The sequence below is a fragment of the Calypte anna genome, chromosome 4A, assembly GCF_003957555.1.
Source record: "Calypte anna isolate BGI_N300 chromosome 4A, bCalAnn1_v1.p, whole genome shotgun sequence".
Classification (NCBI taxonomy): Eukaryota; Metazoa; Chordata; class Aves; order Apodiformes; family Trochilidae; genus Calypte; species Calypte anna.
In genome coordinates this window covers 24035306-24054696 of record NC_044248.1, presented here as the reverse complement: position 1 = coordinate 24054696, position 19391 = coordinate 24035306, and the positions used below count along the sequence as shown (strand labels likewise).

Sequence of the window (19391 nt, the reverse complement as noted above, 5' to 3'; positions counted from 1 at the left end):
ACGCGAGGGAGGAACGGCTTTAAAAGCAGATGTTTAAACTGTAATCAGGTCACACAGCACCAGCTCCCGCCTCGCTCCGAAAACCGTCGGGGTGCCCAAGAGAGGCCAGATGGGCGTAAACTGTGGGTACCCGTGCGAGGGGAGGGCTGCCGGGCCGGGGAGCCCCACGAGCACCCAGAGAGGTTACGGGGGCGCAGGGCTGCCGGGCGGTCCCTCCGTCTCCGCCGCCGCTGGCGTGGCTGCGGTGAGCCGAGCCGCTGTGCGTGCCCCGGCTGCCGGCAGCGGGCGGGGGGCTGGGGCGGGCTGGCCGCGGCGCCGGCTCTGTTGGCGCGGCGCTGCAGGGAGTCGCGGATTATTTCCCCAAATTCTTCCCCTCCCCTAATAAAACTAAATAGGTCCCCGCGCAAAAACAAAATACGGCGGGCGGCAGCTTTCTGCCTCCGCTGGGGAGAATGCGTAATGAAGCCGTGTAAGTTCATTAGTGTTTGCAATCAGGAGCACGCAGACACCTTCATCAGGGCAGAAAGCTGCGAAGAGGCATTCATCAGCCTGAAGTGCTGCTCGCGAATGACCCCTAAATCACCGCCGCCGTCCTGGAGGCACTGATTGGGCACAGCGTGGGAGCCCCACCGCGGCACCCCACGCCAACAGCCGCCGGCGGGGAGGGGGCGGAGGCAGGAGGAAAGCCCGTCCCGGGGCGGCGGGGGGAGCGGCGGGTCCCTCGGCCGGGTCCCCTCGTTACAGCGCGAGAAGGTGCTGGTGTTGATGGTGCTGCTACTGGTGCCGGCAGCAGCTCCTCCCCGCGCTCCTCCCCCGCCCGGCACGTTGCTGCACGCGCACCTTTGCCCTCCCCTCCCGCAAGAAGAGGGGCCAAACTCCCTGCCCGCCCCGGCGGGGAAGGAGGCGGGGAAAGTGAACTCCGCGGGGCGCGTAAACCCCCGCGGCGGGGGGCGCGGGCAGCAACTCGTAGCCCTTCCCCCGCCCGGCCCCCGGCCCTCCCTCCACTCCCTCCCGCCCTCCGCTCCCGCCCGCCCGGCCTGACAAAGTGCCGGCGTGCGCCCGCTCTCTCCCGCGCTGCTGCCGGGGCGCGGAGGCAGCAAGGCTCGCAGCGCGCCCGCGTAAGTGGGGCGCTCCGCTTAACGCGCCCGTAGGGGCGGCTGGCCGACAGCGGGGAGCCGCGGCCGCTGCCTCTCCTGGGCCGAGGCCGGCGGGCGAGCGGGCCAGGGGCCGGTGCGCGGAAGACGGCGGAGCGTTTCCGCAGCCCGCCCTTCTTTCCCCCGCACCGTGACACCTCCGGCAGCGGGACCTTCGCCGGGAGACGGGGGGGAGCCGCGGGGCGCCCCGGGACACGCGGCTGCATCCAGAGCTTGGCCCCAGGTAGGGCTGCGCGGGTGCGGGGGAGCTCGAAGGAAGGGGCAGGGGGGAGAGTAGGCATAACTTCATCTGGAAACTCCGCGGTACGGAAAATTGAGCGGGAGGTGGCAGGGCTGAGGCTGTCAGTAGCGCTGCGCCATCTCGGCAGCAAATGGGTTGCGCCCCAGTTCCCCCTCCAGCCGAATACCACCCTCCCCCCCCCCCCCCCCCCCCCTTCCTTTCTCCAGCGCGGGATGGGGCTGGGGCAGAAGCGGTACCGCTCCCTCTGGGGCTTAGCGCCGGCATCCCCTCGCCCGCGGTGTGTGCTCGCTCCCGAGCCTGTGCGCGCTCTCGGGCGCACAGAGCGGCCGTAGGACTTGCCGCTGCCGCCGTTTCGGTTCTTTCCCAAGTCGGCTCCCATCACTGTGGGAAGATAGTGGAAGTGTCCCTACTTCTCGTCTGGTGAGCGTAGCGGCAAGGGCGGAGATGCGAGAGCTGATCCTCCTAAGTTTGTGGTGGGTTTTGAACTTGGTTGGTGTTGTCTCGGGTCTGTGAGCGCGGGGCTTTCCCTCCCTCTGCCTCGTCCTCCGGCGAAGTGTTTGTCAAACGGGTGCAGGCGGTGACAGACTCTCCCGGGTGGTCTGCTACTCTGGAAATAGTACCAGAGCTCTGCCTGCCTTCCCGTTAAAGGAAGGGGGTCTGTGAGGAAAATAATGAAGGATAGCATCTTTAATGGGTTATTCAATAAATTGTAGTGAAAATGGTGTTACTGTGCAGCGAAAACACATGGCGTCCAAAAGAAACTATGTCAGTGCAGTTTGGGGAGAGAAAGAGGTGGTCTGCCTCGTGAAATTAGAAACATTTCTGGTATCTGATGGGGTTTGTTTCTTTACGTCGAGGTAGGAAGCAATTCCATTGTTCCGTGGACTTAAAAGTTTTATGTTGTGAAGCATGTTTGAAGCAAAGCAATGTAACAAGTTTTATGTAGACAAGAAGGAATCTTGGTTTGCTCACACACTGTAGAAGTTTTAATAGGAGCTATTTCTGTAAGATACTGGGTAGTTCTAGGTTCATCTAAATTTTCAGATTTAAAATTCTTTTTTATACCAAAGCTTCAGCAGTTTTATTTTTTGTAATTTATAAATATAATGTCCTTTATGTTAAACTTTCTTAGTTGGATGCATGTTTGGGTTTATTTAACTACATTTTATATATACTTCTCAATGCAAAGTATTTTGCATCATTTCATTTGAAAAGTTGCAGTAATATTCTAGGGGTGCTTACATTCTGAAATTCAGTCTAGTAAAGTCCATATTGAAGTGTAAATGTTGATTGTCCATGGTCAGGTATTTTACAGAAGAGTTAATTGTAAAACACTTGAATACACTCTCTGAAAAATACAGCTTCTCCTCTAAAATAATCCAAGTACTACTCAAAATTAATATATTCACATCTAGGAGATTGATTTAATATTGTATATGAGGAAAGATTTTCATAAAGTGTACTTTGATGTAGTGTAAAAATAGTTAGGAAGAATGGGCCCAATATAGGTGTGAATATGTGTGAAAAATATATCATTTAATTTTTGGGAAAAAATAGAGCAAAGCAGTAGTATTTTACAGTTCTTACTAAGAACTTGGTTTAATTTCTATGGTCTGGTATAGTAGGGGGATGAAAAAAAACCACAACAGTACTGAAGTATTAGGTGCATGCATCAGATTAAAAGGTGACATGAGTTTACATGAGTGAACACTTAGATAAAAGAAATTGTTTGGTAGAAGAAATACTTGACCATGCTAAGAAGATTCTTTTGCTTAATGTTTGTTGGAGGAAAAAAAAAAAATCAGAGAAGCATTCATAACTGAGTTAGCAAGCTAAGACTGGTGCTGCAGTCAGATCTTTTTGATTATTGTCTGTTTAATTATTGTCTGTTAAATGGAAAAGGGAGAAAAAAAAAGATTTAGTAATAGGAACTGGACTTTAAAGCTACAACTCAATCTACAGTAGCTGCTGTTTGATACAACCACCATAAAATACCAGGGAGTGAAATAATCATCAGTGTAAAAGTATGATTTTATCATCTCCCAGTCTCAGCAATTAACAGATTTATAGGCTTGGCTCAGTAAGATACCAAGTACCTTTACCTCCAGTTGAAAACAGTGAGCCTTATGCACACTGATACCATCTAGGTTGATGCAAAAACTCCCACTGTTTTGCATCAGTTTTGGTTAAACCCAGCAAAAACCGAGAGAGTTCAGCAACTTGGAGGATCAAGTGCTGTTTGTGAAGGAGCAATGTGTTATATGGACTTGTTAAAAAAAAAATGCCAGAGACTTATGCTAAGGCTTCAGGTCAGAAGTATTTTAGAATGATACTGCATTTACAGAATACAGTGTTTCTGTTACAGAAAACTCCTCTCTCTGCCACTTGTACAAAAGAAAACTGAAAATTCTAAAAAGGGAATCTTAATATTTTTCAAAGCTTTACACATCTATATTGGACTTGTTTTAAAATATAGGGACAGATTTGAACTGTGGTACCACACATTAGAGATTGTTAATATTTACAAATTAATATATTTTTATTATTTATTATCTTTTAAGAATAATTTTACAGTATAATCTGTTCTATTAAATTAATACATTTAAACTGCTTAGGTTTACTGTTTGAGCAAGTGTAGCAATAACAGGACTTTACCTCCTGCAAATTTGTGCAGTATCAACCGCACAAAAAATTATCAGAAATAATTTTAGTGTGTCAAAATAAAGACTTTGGTTTGATTAAATAAAGTTTTATTCCCAGGCTAATTGGCTAAATAAGGTCTTTCAGAATTCTTGCATGCAATTTTTTTTTTTTCATATGCTGAAGAGCTGCTTTACCTTTATAATAGTGTAGTATTTTTTGCAAAGAATTTTGACTTATGTGAAAATGTATCAGAAACCCAAAGTTGCAGTAGGTCTCCACAGTGACAGCTGAATCATTAGAATGAAACCAAATGCAAAACATTTAATTTTTTGAGCTTTAAAGAGTACCATTTTAAAAAATGTGCTGCTTTAACAACCTTCCCTTTTCTTAGTTCTAAAACTGATTAATTGTTGTGTCTAATAAAACCTGATTTATTTCATACTTTTTTCATACCAAGCATTACCATTATGAAGCTCTCCTTATAATTGAGATTAATGTTTCTGAGCAAAGAAATGGTTTGGAGGGCTGCATTCATTTTGAGTGCTGTTCTAATCAATTTTAGATACAGCATTTCACAATGTATCAGTCTGCATCCAAACCCACCTTATTATGTGGAATTAACTTGTTAGTGATTGATAGCAAGCCTGCTCCATCTCCAGAGGTGATTTGTTTCATAACAAGTGTTAAGGATTCCAAGAGTTTGAGTACAGGGTCAGGCGACTCAGGCTGCCCTTTCTGTGGCATGACTGAAGCTCTGAGTATTTAGAGAAAAATTGTGTGTTTTCGTGGAAAAAAAACAAAAACAAAACCACAAACCACCAAATAACCAAAGCAAACCAAATAACAGAAAAACCCCAACCCCAGAACAAAACCTTACGCCTATATTGAATGGTGTTACTTGATCTACAGTGATGATCTTTGCATACAGACTGGAGTGACAGGTATAATGCACTGATAGTGTCTTTTTGCACCATTAGATACTACAACAATGCACGTCTGCTAGATTCTTTTGAAGAATAGCTGTAGTGTTTAAAATCAAAACTTGGCTCTAGTTTCAGATGACAAGGTTTAAGTCTACTGCATATTGTCTGCATAGGTAATGAAAGGCGTGCTAATTCTCTTTTAAAAGCAGTGAGGACAGTGCATGTTTCGGTATTGACTGGAATATTTGCATATTCCCTCTGCACCTTCTAATCTCAGTTTTACCAACATTTCACTCTTAACCAATAGTATATTGTCACACCATGTCTGAGTATGATGCATAAATATTTAAAGTCCAGGAAAAAATGATTTTTTTAATAGCGAAAAGTAAGTGGAAAAGGCCAAAATTTATGATTATTTAAAAAGAAACCTGAAAACAGCAAACACAATTCTAAAAAGCATTATATGTATGCATCTATTATCAGAATTATTTCAATCAAAATTGTAGTAATTTTTGTCTTTTGTAGCAAGACATGTTGATTGCATTCATTATGATTTTAAGTTTTCATATTGAACTACTTACAGGAGTCTTTAAGTATGAATATAAATATTCTATAGGAAGTTGCAGCTGAACCATTGCATAAAATATTTCTGGTATTTTTCAGATCAGAAGCTTATAAAATTACAAACTGTTGACAAATATCAGACTTTAAGTGCTCCATGCCACTTAGTTCAGTATTTTGCTGTGAAACATTGTCAGGACAAGTTCATTTTAATACTATATCTGAAATAGCTACTACCACTGAAATAATATGAAGGGAATGCTCTTTTAAATATATTATAAAACAGAGAATACAACACAAATGGTATCTCTGATCACTTCTTTTATGTGGAGGTTTGTCTGCATGATACATACTTTCATCCTACATTATACTTACTTTTATTGTGAGATACTTTTTACACAAAGGTGATGCTTGAACAACACAAGAGAGAGAAGTAGTTCAAGCCTGGAACTGTTTGTGCTGATGCACGCCGTGTGTCTTGCAAAGGGGTGGGTGTGCTTTTCTAATTTCGACTGAAATCCAACATATAAGTTCCAGCTTAGCTGACCTAATTATTTTAAATTTTCCAACTTGTGTCTGTGTAACAGATTGACGTTGTTGATTCTTGATGTGTAGGTTTGTGTTTACAGAAAGGTTAATTGTAAAACAGAAGTGCTTAGAAATACAGAAAGCAAAACAGTAAACTAGAAATTGGAAAGGGCTGTACCAAATTCAACACTGATTAATGTACCATGCAAATCCAATGAAATCAGAAAATTGCCTGGATTGCTGTGTGCTACTGAATTTGGAGTCTGTACTATCGGAGTTAGAATCTCTTCACATATTAAATATACGCATTATTAAATATATGCATTATAGCTTGTAGTACTAACTTGGTTTAATTTTACAGTAAGCTGTCAGGGATGCAAATGCAATCGTCATTATTTAAAAACACCAGTTTTCAACACGACAAAAGACAGGTTACATTATTTTTCTTGACTCTCTGGTTTTATTTTTTTTAACATGCTACTAATAATTTTTTTTTAAATTAGAAAAGATCTTAACATGTATTAACTATGTGCTTATAACAATATAGTAATAGAGTCTCTGTTTCTCTTCCTCCCTCCTCCTTTTCCCCCCTCCCTCCCTCCCTCCCTCCCCCCCCCAGCAGAACACAGGAATGCTTGAAGAAATTTTTAGTGCAAAGCAATTTTGCCAGCTTCAGCTGGCAATTTATTTTTAAAAGGATGGAGAATATATTTTCTAATGACAGTCTAAAATCCATATTCTATAAATCTTTTCAATTCCAGATGTGATCTTTACATCTGTATTTTTGCAACTGAATTGCAGAAGTGTAAAATAGTAGTATACAAAAATCCTGAGATATTACAATTTCAATTTTTCTTGTGACGGCATAGGAAAAATGTTTAGAAAAACATACAGTAAAAGTTCTGTTGGTATGGAACTTGGAACATGTTTTATTGAAATCGGCAGTGTTGTTGATTTTATTTCCCAACATTGTGTTGAATTTCTAACAGTATCTTTTGACAGTAGTTAAACCAACATACAAAAGAATTAATGTGTCTTATTTCCCTATTTGAGTCTTGACAATTTTTAGTGTCTTAAGAAAGCTTGTCAGTGGCAAAATTGGTAAATACAGATTTAAAATATTTTTCTTGGCAGGAATGGTAATAGAAATAGTAGGTTAGAATTTGTACAGGAGAAAAATGTAATCAGCACATGATTTACCATGATACAATAATAGTTTCCTAAATCATAGAAGCCCTTGATACGCTTTGTCTGGGTCATGGAGTGGGTGACTGTGTAGTGGTTAAAGAAATCGTCATTGCTAATAAGTGTTACTTTAGATTAGCAAATGAAAGACTGCATCGTCCTTCAAAGGCCTCATCCATTCTCATTATAATTCTTTGAACGTTTGTCTGACCTTTTAAAGAAATCATACTGAAACTTTTTGCTTAGAGTGCTGCATAAATAAACTGACCAGCACTTCTCTCAAGAAGTTTGTAATATAATGACAGCAGCAATAATACATCTTTTAACACAAAAATATCAATTGCTACTTGGCATGGCAAATTGTTAATTTATTTTAAAATTTCTTTTCCTAATGAGGTACTGCTTATGAGACTGCTAAGTGCTAAGCAGCTTTAAAAAAGTAAATAGTATCACAGTTGTCTAACAAAAATACAAAGCCAGATTGGATTGCTAATATTTTTCTTCTCAGCTATGTTACTGCCTATACATTCAGAGAGCCTGGGTAGGTGGAGTAGTTTTGTTTTTCTGAATGAAAGCATGAAGCTTGGACATGCCCAGCCGAAAGCAAACCAGCATAGCTCTCCTCACCTCAGAGCAGAAATTGTCATTTACCTTGCAGATGACGTAGGGTAGGGCTTATACTCATGAAATGTGTTCAAATCAGATTTCACTTTTGCTCTCATTTTTTTGTTAACAGTTTACATCTTCCCTGTTATAAAACACATTGCTAATTTGAGTAGCCTTTGGTGCCCCTGAAAAGTATCATGACACCACTTTCTATTAAAATAAAAACCCCCTCATACTGTTCATGAATTTGGCAAAGCAGAAAATAATTCCTGTTATGAAATGCATTTTTCTTATAAAAAATGTAAAATATTTGATGTATCCCTACTCTGCCTAGGAAATAGTCTTGATTTCAGTGTTGGAAGGTTGAGTAGCATTGTCCAAACCTACACAACTTGAACTGAGGAACGACTTGATACTTCAACAAATGAGCTGGTTGAAATTTTGGTTACAAGTTGTGGGCATGTGTGCATAGTTTTAACATAAAGACAAATTCATTGCAACTTTTAGCATTCAGGCAGCTACTAGACTGATGTGTTCACCTTAGATCCAATTTCAGAAGGTAGAAATGTTAAATTTTTAGGGTAATGGTGGAACTTTAGAAATACTGGCTCTCCACAAATAGTTGTGGAGACCAAATAAAAACTCAGTTGGAAGTGCTGGGCAATTCTATATTGTGTTTGGTGAAGTCAGACTGATTGGTGTATCAAATTTGATTTCAAATTTGATTTCTCTTTATCCATAACTACTTAGAAAATTATGACTTTGGGTAACAGAGAGCCCTTTAGCATTATAGCTTCTCATTTTTGTTTTGTGCCTGTTTTATACCTTGCTTTGCTTCTTGCAGTGGTATTACACACACCATTTTTAATTGTCTAATCTTAAAGAAATAATTTGAGTTTGTATATAAATAATTGGCAGATGAATGAAAAACTTCCCTGGCAGCTTTTAAAAATATGTATGTGTACGTGTGTGTGTGTGTGTGTGTGTGTGTGTGCGTGCGTGCGCCTGTGCATGGAACACTCAATACAGTTTGACTTAGTAAGCACTACAGTAAAAAAATTACAGGAGAATTATTTTTTTTTCCCCTGGTTTCTCCAGACAATTGCAGAAGTGTGTGATTTCAGCAGAGGCCAATAGGTTGAGAGGTGTTGATAAACCCCCAAAACACTTAGGGTGTGAGGCTCATGGTGACATCTCAGTGAATGATGCAAGTAGGAGTGCTTGCCACCTTTCAGAATTTTTTCCAGTTATTTGTGTATTATTAGGCGATGAAACAAGACCCACCTTGTAATGAAATATTCATGTTGGTGGCCTGTTTCCATCTTTCACGTATTTCTTGCAGTCAATAGGAGGTAGCAATCTATCTAAATGTATGATACCACAGAAATAGATGTATGAGTGTCTCTGCTCTACTTGAGTGATCAGAAAAGCAAGGGGTTTATTTTCTCTCTTGAGTGAGTAATATCTTAGAGTGAAAATAGAATATCTCTTACTTAGCATGAAATAGTTTTAATTACATTTAGGAATGTTTTAAGTGGCCTAAAAGTGCATAGCAGCTCATATTATTCTTTTGATAATTTTATGTTAATTATGGAATGATACAGGCTTAATGATACAAAATGTTAACACTTCTAATGAAATGTTTAAGAATAGTGCAGCCATTAAATTCAGTAAACTGAATATGCGGACCTCATAAATAAATGCTGGGTTATAATACAAAACACACCATGACCAAATTAATTAGTATGTTTAATCTACTGAATTCCAGCTAGGCTGAATACAATATGGACGTGTATTTAATTTCCAGATTTAATATTAGCTGCATAAGTCAAGTCTCACTTACTCAGTGCATAAATAGTAATAGAAATTTAGTGTCTTTTTTTTTTTTTTTTTTTCCCCAAACAGGGTGGTTTACTCTGTTAGATATTTTAAACATTGTTATTTAAAAAGGGATGTGAGTGGTAATGTTCCCCTGCTCTCCCCATAATATGTTGTTACCAGGAGGTAGAATTCCTGAGGTTCAAAATAAAAAATTAACATGGTAAAAATGGAGGCACTCATTCAAATTCATACAACAATCTAGGGCAGAAATATTTTGCATTTGCTTATATGATGCAAACTTTTGTGTTGGTTGCTTCACTGTGATCATTATTGTATGAGTTTGTATTTATCCAGGGAAAGTTAAAATGCCAGTAGAATCATCTTGATTTTTCATTTGAAAGTCTTATTTTTCATTTGAAAGCAGAAAATAAAAGACTATTGAGACTATTGTATTTAAATTCTTTTACCTGTGAGTACCTCAGTCTTTCTTCTTAAATTGCAAGTGTTATGTTTTTTATCACGTGCGCTACAGGGCATACAGGTTTTCTTGAACTCAGCTACTGAATTTTTAAGTGTGAGTTTAGGACAGAAACAGGAAATTGGGTGGTTTTGATGTGTTTGTTGTGGAGTCTAGTCCTGCAAATCTCTAATCTATTCAATTTGTAGTTCCAGGGACTTTGATGAGATTGTGTAGTGAACAGGCATTGTGCCTGTCATCAGTGGAATATAGGCTTAGGCTCATTGCTTTCAGGGGTTAGTCTATTTAAGATGAGGAGAGTTTGAGAGTAATAAGCATGGGGTTATTTGGGTTTTTTGTCCTTGATATTGAGTTACACACCCCACTCATAATCCTTGATACACATCTATCTACCTTTGTGCTATGTTTTTTCAGTAAATACAGAAATTACATGATGAAAGATTCAATTTTTTATGTAGAGACCATAAAGCACTAAGCATTCTGATTGCATTTTGTTCCTCAGTCAGACCTTGTTAAATATATTTAAGGTAATTTCCACTGCTTCATTTTCACCATTACAAAAAAGGAAGTCCAATGACTGTTTCTTTGTTGGACCACACAAAAGGGCACACTTGTCCCAAAGGGGGCTTGATGAGGCTATGCCCATAGTGTTGAATTAAACATGGCACTACAACTTTCCCCTGTCCAGGGACACAATCATCTATGCAGCTTACCTCTTAGAGGTTCCTTACAATGCTTTGCTCTCATTCAGTTCATGTTCCCCCAAACATTTCTTGGGCATGGTTCTGCAGTTAAGACTGGGGACATGTTCTTGGGACTGTTCCCAGTAGAGGCTTTGCTTCCAGCTTCCTGATTTAGGGGTGATGCTGGATGAGTGGGGTTTTGGACAAGATGATCTCTAGAAATTCTTTCCAACCTAAATTAGTCTGCAGTTCCCCACCTGCTGGCTGCAATCCTGCTTGAGGATGCTGAATCTAGTAGTTGGCCATCACATCTGGGTTCAGCGTTGCCAGTGCTAATTCCATTGACCCCATTTGCAAGAACAATTTTGTTTAATGAGCTCAGAATTAAAATCACAGTATTCCTGTTTTAATCAGTTTTAATTAACTGATGTGACTGCTTTAACCTGTTCTAGGGGTAAGTTTTTATCCACCCTGTTTGCGCATAGCATGGTTCCTGTAACTCACCAAGAGGAATTGGGGGAGTAGAAAAGCACAATGAGGACCCTCTGTGGTAGAAACTTCAAGGCATTTCTTGAACAGAGCTATTTTATTGTTTGGAAGTTAGCTCTTTTAATACGTTAATCGCAGCCCCTCCTCCCCCTTGTATTACAAAGGGTTTTTTCAGCACTTATGTCCAACTCTAGATTCATTGTTAGTGCAGTAAGTTGTCCTGCACTAGAAACTTGATAAAAGCAATTCAAATGTTAAGAAAAAGCTAACTTAATTTTAGTCTACACACCTGCAAACTATTACACAATGCTAACCTGGCAGAATTTAAGCTTACTGGTTTAGATTAAGTGCACAAAAGATACCCTCACTGTGTCTGGGCAACATCATGTGTGGAACTCAGATTAACAGCTTTTTGTTGAGGTTTTTATTATAATGAGACTGTAGTAAAGATTATATTAGGTGACTTAATATGAGAATCCCAAATCTGTGGGGTTTGATTTTTTTTTTTTTTCCTGTAGTCAATACTTTCATGTGGTTTGTTACAGAACGGACATGAGTAACAAGAGACAATGCTGTTTTTTGGTTTTGTTATTATTTATTTCATTAGTGTAAAAAAAAAAAACAAAAGCCTTTTTGAATATGAAGAGACATATAGCACATAATGGCTAAACTGAAGCTACATCGCTGGATATCACACTGAAGTAAAAAACACTTAAAAAATCTATAGATTAGACTTTAAAGCATTTACTTAACATAGAGTTGAACAGCAGTTAGGTACCTGAAGTGGAAAAGGTGTGGGCTGTAGTCCACTGAGCACAAGCAGTTAACTGAGACCTAAAGGCAGGTGCCTTATGAAGCACTTTTTTCTCCAGTGCTTCAGTTTCATACCCACTCAATGGAGGAAAATAAATGAAACGGCCTACAAGGGATCTTGTCTGCCTGAGGTTAGGCACCCAAATGGGCTGTCTTTGTGAAGGTCTTTCAGGCGTGTCATGACCTTCTCTCCACTGCTTTGAAAGTTGGACACTTCCTGCAGTAGTGCTGCTGTGTGAGGTGCCTACAGTGTAGGCTGTTTAGTGATCTAAGCTAAACAGACTGGATTTCTTACATACTACATCAACAGCTATGGGAGCATTGCAAAAATTGTGTGGATGTTAAGGGTTTCTTTAACTGCAACTAAAATATTTATTTTACTTTTTATTTTGGGTTATTTTTTATTTTCAGTTTTGCTTTATTTTCTTAACATTATAGTTAAAATTACATTAGAAGTATTTCCCATCATCAATTTGTTGGGTGAAAAAGACCTTGTCTACATTAACATACATGAACTGTTCATTAGAAATTAATGTTGCTGCAAATATGTAGAAGTTTTCATATGTATTTTTTAAGCTCTGGCTTTCGTTGATATTGTTTCAGGGGAAAAAAAAAGTTTATACATTATTTCATTATAAACAGATTAACTGATAAGCACTGTATCTACTGCTGCTTTGACTTTTTGCTAGATGCAGCTAAATTTTAAATTAGAAAATGTGCAAATATTGGTCTAGGTGTATTTAAATATTAAAACTCTTCTAGCTCACCAATACTTTCAAAAATGCAAGTAGGCAATGACTGTATCCTGTGTTATACTCATAACATTACCAGCATATTTACTGGGGATTCGGAAACTTGGTCTGAATATTTGTTCTTCTTTTACTGTGCCATTCACATGACTGTTTCATTGAGCCCTGTTCTATTTCTCCCTGATGGCAGAAAAGGAATGTTAGATACCAAATTCTGCTTCCAGAGGATGGGTTATATGATTTTTGTGTGGCAGGCACAGGAACTGCTTGTTCTCTTTTGTTTACTCCATGGTGGTTCATAAGTGTCTTAAAAAATAGCAAGGCTTTGGTTTGATTAACATTTTAAGCTTTCATAAGCTTCCTTTTAAAAGAAAAAATAGTCATCCTGCACCCTTTACTGCCTGTCCTTTGCTGGGTTACCTTCTTCCTGGTAAAAACTCAGCTGTTTGCTTAAAATCAGAGCAGTGCTACAGTTTTAAAATAACCATTCAGAAAATTTTTAATTTTTTTTTTCTAGTTTTATTTCTTTTTTGCCAGATTGGTAGCCTGGTCACTGACCCAGTTGAGCAAGCAGCCACCGGGTAGTGGCAGGTGCAGGGCAATCCATAAGGATTTGCAATCCGTCAGGAAGATAGGACTGCCCTTTCAGCTGGTTATTTTTAAAAAGGAGTAGTACACCACCTACATTTTCCTGGCTTATACCACTAAAAACGCCTACAGGAGTAAAGGAGTTCCTAGGAATGGGTTTGCAATTTAACGTCTTTCCTTTTTGTGAACTGCTTTGTTTTGTACACACTGTCACAGCAGCAAACTTTGGCGACTAGGCTAACCTAAGAGAAACCATAAATAAAAGAGTGGAAGTTGAAATACAAGACTGCATTTCCCCCCTCGCCCCTCTCCAATAACTGTATGTGTGCATGCATTCACTAGGGCCACATGGTTTGGTTTTTTTCATATATACTGTTTTATAAAGGGAAAAACACTACTGAGATTCCCTTGCTTTGTAGTCTAATCATGGTCAGTCATTCTCCAGGAGTTCCACCAGCAGCGGAAGAGATGTTGCAGCAGTCAACACTTATTTATAATGTTCATAAGAGAGCTGATTTTTCTATGCCATTCATTTCTGTATTCATGGTTTATTTTTAAAAAGAGATATTGTCAGTACAGTGTCAGTGCTATCAATGTTCATGTTGTGGATCTTGGAATTTTTAAAGGAAAGAGTAATCTGGTATTGTCTGAGAAATAAACCTGAAAGAGATGAGCTTCAGGGTTGAAAGGAGGAGATACAGCTATTTATGTAGCTTTTCCCTCTGCCCACCCATTTCTCCTTCCAGACATGGATATATAAGGAGATCATAGGGGTTTTCACACTTTCACCCTACCCCTTAGTACCAGCTGATGTGATAGCAGGTAATTCTGCATCCAGTGATGGACTTACGGTTATGCCTTGTGCAGCCTTGCTGTTTTTAGGTGGCTCAGTTCAGTTCCTAGTTTTTTCTCTGAAGAAGGTCATCGTCACTTAGCTATAGGTTGTGATGCTGATGCTTTTATTTTTCCTGTTATTGTTCTGCTTCCCATGAAGAGCTTAAAGATTCATTGACTCAGAAGATTCTGAGCAGAGAAAAGGGGTTGTGTCATTGCAGCCTGGTGCTTAGGGCATGCATCTGCAAAGGGGAAAACTTACAGCTTCCTTTAATCTGCCAGAAGTGTCCTTTCCCTTCATTCCTGCCATTGCACCGGTGCTGACACAAATACTGGTATGCCTTTGGGCTAAGACAGAATTTATCTCTCTAGATTTTTTTTTTCCCCTGAAGTTAATTTTCCCTTTCCTCTTTTGGGGTTAGTCTTTTCTAGCTCCCTTTGTAAACTGTCTTGGTGCCACAGTACAGTTGCTAATGCTGGTATGTAAATGGAAGGAATATGTAGCTGAGTCTCAGAATAAGAAATCACTAAGAGTATTGGGAATGCACTTTTTAAAGGAATTGTGTGAATTAAATGAGACTGTAATTGTAACATGAACGCATAGATATTGAAAACCTAGAACAGGTATGCATGGATACTTCCTACTTGTTAGGGATATTACCCACGTCCTAACCTGAATCAGACATGTGCATGTCCCTTTTTGGAGCTGATGTTTGTCTTTCTATCTGGAGGAACAGTTTCCAGTTTGAGGTTTGGGTCAGATTGTGGCCCCAGATGACACAGGGCTGGTTTCGAACCTGCAAAGGAAAGAAATAGAAAATGAAAATAATGTGGTGAAGCAAACAGCTGCAAAAATAGGTATTGTAGATCAAAAAGTAAAATCCTTATTTCTTATATAGGCAGTTGCACAGTATTATAACTCAGCAGATTCTTATATGTAGGGTTATCCTGAACTCTCTCCCTAAATGCTTATGTGCTTTTCTCCCCCCCAGTAAGAGCTGAATGACTGCTGTCCTTAGAGGCTGAGCACAGCTGTCACTACAAACCCTTTTCAGAAGCTCATGAAGAAAAGTTACCAGTGAAGTTTATTAGGTGTGATAAAACCTATGAGCTTTGCTCTTATTTTACAAACCTAAACACTGAGGCAATGAAAGATGATTTGCTTGTAGGACCATGAGAACTTAAGAGTATGGCCCTCATATAACCTGACTCCTGATTAGGCTTTATGGAAGATGGCTCATACTCTAGATAGGCTTATTTTTGGCTTGCCTGTAATCTTGACTTGGTGCATTAATTTGTCCTACAGTTTTCTGGAAGCAGTCACACATGGTTCTTTATAGAATGAAGATACTGTGTCAAGTTGTGGTTTTGAGTTGCTCATTCTCAAATATGGCCATTCTTCAAAGTGGAAGACATTTTCATTCAATTCCTTTTGTTTGAAAAATCACCCACCACTCCTGCTTCGTAATTCCAGTATGATTAAATTTCCTTGCAAAGCTTTGCTAGCTGTTTTTGAAGAAACAAGGTGCTGACTAGCCATGTTGTTAATGTTTTTAGGTGACAATCTCAGCAGCTCACATTTTAATTCTCTGAGGTTCTTGCTGCTGCCATGAGTGAGATCACATTTTTACTTCATGTGGTAGACTAGACACAGCCTAAAATAAAGTAGTTAAAAAAATGTTCCCTTATAGATACGTGGTGCACCCTCTGAATGTAGATCTGTTACTTTATTAGCTGCATCCTACCCCACAAAGGTATGAGCCAAAGACAAAAAAGCCATTAAAGTGAAATGTTTTGTTTCTAGTCACTGATTGAGAACACAATTTGAGTAATAGAAGTTGTTGTTTTGGTGTTACAGAACTGTTGCTAGGTAGTTAAGGTCAGAGATTTGTGTAAATCACAGTTAAAACGCTAAACTTTATCTCCAGCTGTTCCATCATAAGTATAGAACTGTGCATTAAAAACTATATTAATGTATTTCTAAACAACTTAAAAGTTAATTTCTTACTCCTAGTAGATTCTAATGTAAATATTAAATTTTTAAAGAATTTCTTAGTTTCCCTTTCTGGATCACAAGTTTACTTTTATATTTATAGGTGCACCTTAAGAGAATTTTTATGTTATGTCATAGATGAAGTGGTTATCAAGAAAACAAAACTCTAGAAAGGTGAAGAAACTGATCGTATTTGAAGCCTGAATGTGCCTCTCTGAAAGGGAGAAAAAAAAAGATAATGATGTAGAACAGCATGTTCAAGCCATGACCCAGTCTGAGTTATCTATTTAAAAAAAGATGGAAACTGTGTTGTCTAATAAAACAATGATAATTCTGGCATTTTTCCCTTTTTGTAATATGAACCTGGGCAGAGCAAAGTGTAGTGCGTGCACTGCTGAATTTTAATGGGATTTTATCCTCACTTACCAGTTTACTCATTGGGGTGGTTAATGATAACCCAGTTTTGAAGAGTGGCTGAGCTGTGCTGGGGTGAAAGTAGCTGCTGGAGGCAGCTGAGCTCCCTGTTGAGTGGAATTTCCCAGGAGCCAGGGGATGATTGCATGCAGCCTTGAGCATCTTCAGGTCTGTAATTGGCATCTGTCACAACCTCCAACCCCCACTTCTTCCACCTCTCTGTGTGAAAAGGGTAGGGGTGGACGGGTGGAGGATGCAGTGTGCCACAAGGTATTGTTGTTCTTCAGGGGGGAAAAAAACATCTGAGAACTCCCAGTTGGGTGATGCCAGCATTTTATGTTTACAAAAGTTCTCAGATAACAACTGAGATGAAAAAAACATACTCATTTAGTGCTTAAAGCATTTAGTTTCCACAGTCTACTGTGCTTTGTGAGATTAAGGACAGCTTACTTTAACAGCAAGAATGTTTCATCCATCTCCTTCCCTCTGATTTGAGTTATGCAATGTCCTTGGAGCAACATGGAAGAGTAAGATTAGAGGAGTAAGATTTTTAAGCTGTCTTTAGTAAAAGAATCATTTGCCTGTGGTGAGCTATGAATCATGACCTGCAGCTTTGTGTATTGGTTTGGTCCGTGGGTCACTGTTTAGAAGGCACTGGAAGGAATGCATTGTGTTCCAGAAGAGTTAGAAAATTGAATTTCAGTTCTAGGAAATGTGCTTCCTCTTTCTTCTACTGTCAGCTGATCATTAATGATTTGCAGTATATTTCAGTTTTTTTTAATTTGTCTGTAGGGATGGCTAAATTATTTTGTGGCTCTTTCAGCTTAGCTTTTGTAGGTTACGCTGCCTCAGTGTCAGTTTACCTTCCAATTCTTTTCTCCATTTTTAGAGTAATTTTTTTTGCTGCTTTCTCACTCCTGTGCGCACTTAAAAATAAGTGATGTGCAGAGCATCCCTCCAACAGTGGAGTTTTTAGCACTTAGTATTGCTGAAATGTTTAATACTTGTTTTTGGAAAGCATGTGATATCTAGTGATCCCATTTAGCTGTTGTAGTTTCAGGACAGACATAAAAGCTTGCTCACTTGGCATTGAGTTAACAAATGCAGGGGGCTATGGGAGAAGTGCACTTCTGGTACTGATGCCAAGCAATTCTATTAGATAGTTTTTCAGACTTGGCCAGATTTGAGGACCATTGTATCTGCTGTAACTCATGTGAATCACAATGCAGGTCAGTCTGCATGGCTGTAGTGAAATGGAAGGCTTTCCTCCCAAGGTGAGAAATTGTAGGTGTTTGGTTAGTTGATGGTTTTAGTAACTCAAAAATCTGAATATGAGAGTATCTGCCAAGTGAAACTAATCTCTCACATTCATGTGAGTATTGGTGTGTGGGTGCAGGATACTGTGTCCTTGTGAAGCAATAGGGACATTTTAGTTAAGCTGTCTGGTATGAATGTAGACATGTGCCTGTGAGGTGTATATCAGGGTAACAAGTGTGCTTGAAGTAATACATCTTCAGAGCTGACCTAGTCTGAACAGCAGTGGTAAAGTGACCTTGCAAGTGTGCATCTGCTCTAACTTTGATACAGAGGTCATTTTAGACCCTTTTTTCTGTGTAAATCAGGTTGCCTGTGCCTTCTGCAGAGTCTACATTTTTCGATTTCAAAATACTTAGTGTAAACATCATTTTTTACCTTAGACTGCAGAAATATACAAGAAAAAGGGTTATATTTGGTTTGAAAAGAAACAAAGCTAATCTTCATAAATCATCAGCTTAGTTTTTTCAGAGATTTGTCACTAAGAAAATATTTCTACTTATTCCTGTAACTTGCAAGCAATTATATGAGCATATAAACATTTACAAAGAAAACTAATGATTTTGCAGATAAGCATTCCACTACTGTAGTATACTGTTTCTTCCTCCAGATTGTTACTGTTGTGATATGTCAGATGTGCAAAAAAAAGCACAGCAATTTTCAAATAAGTTAAAGCAGATTAAGTTGTTTTGGGCTTTTTTAAATCATAGTGATTAGACTTTATGTAGCATTTTGCCACAGTATTTCTTTCTTCCAATGGCAGGATGCTTGAACGACTTCCATCCATGGGAAAGTGGTGGTGGAACTGATGGAACAGTCTGTTGCTGCCAGTGTTCATTTTGATGCCCCAGAATACAGAGTGTACCCTAAATTGATGGGAGAAAAGGAACAGCCTGGATCTTCATGTGTTGAAGTGAGGAAATGAATTCTTAATTCAAATTCTAAATGGGATTTAAGTAGGTCAGCAATGCCTGTGGAGTTCAAAAGGGGGAGAAGATGAGCCCCCTTATTGTGCCCTATCATGCAACCCCCTGTGGAAGGAGTTGGAAGTTTGTAGTGGTGGGTAGACACAGACAGACAGGAGAGCTTTTCTTGCAATAGTGAAAACTGAATTGAAAAGTAAGGGAAAAGGGGAAGACATGAAAGTTTAATGAAAAAACATGTTGAATTTAAAATGTACCTCAGGAAATATTGGAGAGGAAAAAATGTTATGCCATCTGTAAGGAGAAAATATCTTTAGTATTACTAAGACCAACGAACTCTTCATGTGATCTGCTGAAGTGCTGAATTCTCTAGGGCAGCCCTAGTTCACCATTTAGTTTTTGCAAGAGTTCACAGAATTCCCAAGAAGGTAGCAGGAATCATATTGATCAT

The 19391-nt window shown here is 39.5% G+C and overlaps 1 protein-coding gene across 1 annotated transcript in view; it reads left to right on the top strand.

The window, feature by feature from the left end:
- The first annotated feature begins 1263 nt into the window (after positions 1 to 1263).
- TENM3 (teneurin transmembrane protein 3) overlaps positions 1264 to 19391 on the top strand; it is a 404704-nt gene continuing 386576 nt past the window's right edge. The window contains exon 1 of the mRNA XM_030449605.1: positions 1264 to 1377. The gene's annotated coding sequence lies outside the window, so the exon portion shown is untranslated. The remainder of the gene's footprint in view (positions 1378 to 19391) is intronic.